Raw genomic sequence first — 903 nt, 5'->3', positions numbered from 1 at the left:
TTTATTTAGTTGGAAAATATTTTTTTTTATAAAGACACTTGAACATAAAAAGCATCTTTCTTTAATACGGCAGAATTTTATATGATTCTTGTATTTGTATGTGAGTTTGTTATGAGAGAGAAATAATTAAGCTATAATGAGGAGAATATAATATAATAACATAAATTTTGGTTATATTTATTACAACTACTTGAGCAGCGAAACATATTTGGCGTTCCGAGCCAGGAACATAAAAATGTTATAATGATGTGTATGATTAGGAGTTAAAAAAGGAGATTTGGTATGTTAGTATATGACATAAATGAGGATTGTTCAATTAACTGTTTTTGGTCACTTCCTGTTTCACCGGAAATGACTACAACTTTTGATTTTTAAATGGCACCCTCGGTATGTTTTTACTTCATTAGGTAGAAAATGGCATTCTGAATAGAATGACATATCATAATATGTCAACTTTTGACATTCTCGCTTAATAAAAAATCGTATTTTAAAATTCATTCTAGAGTGCCATAGCTATATTAAAAACACTAATTCTCAATCAAAGAGACTTGGGAAAATAAATTTGATCGTCTAATGTTTTTATTGTCTTGTTCTGGCCAGTTAGAAAGTGCTTAAATCGTATTCTTAAACATGTCTCAATTTTTTCAAATAGAACGATGTTGGCTCATTAGCAAATTTTTTGGAAAAAGCATATTTTTACGAATAATTTGGTACTTCACACTTGGTATTTCGAGTCAAATTTTCGTTATTCGTCACTAGCAAGTTATAATTTCAAATAAACCATATGCCAAAATGCCAAAAGTTGACATATGATATGTCATTCTATTCAGAGTGTTATTTTCTACCGAATAAAGTAAAATAATACCGAGGGTGGCCATTTAAAAATCAAAAGTTGTAGTCATT

The sequence above is a fragment of the Sitophilus oryzae genome, unplaced genomic scaffold, assembly GCF_002938485.1.
Source record: "Sitophilus oryzae breed Bouriz unplaced genomic scaffold, Soryzae_2.0 scaffold_637_pilon_pilon, whole genome shotgun sequence".
Classification (NCBI taxonomy): Eukaryota; Metazoa; Arthropoda; class Insecta; order Coleoptera; family Curculionidae; genus Sitophilus; species Sitophilus oryzae.
The sequence above is the reverse complement of the archived record's forward strand: the minus strand, read 5'-3'. Positions refer to the sequence as shown.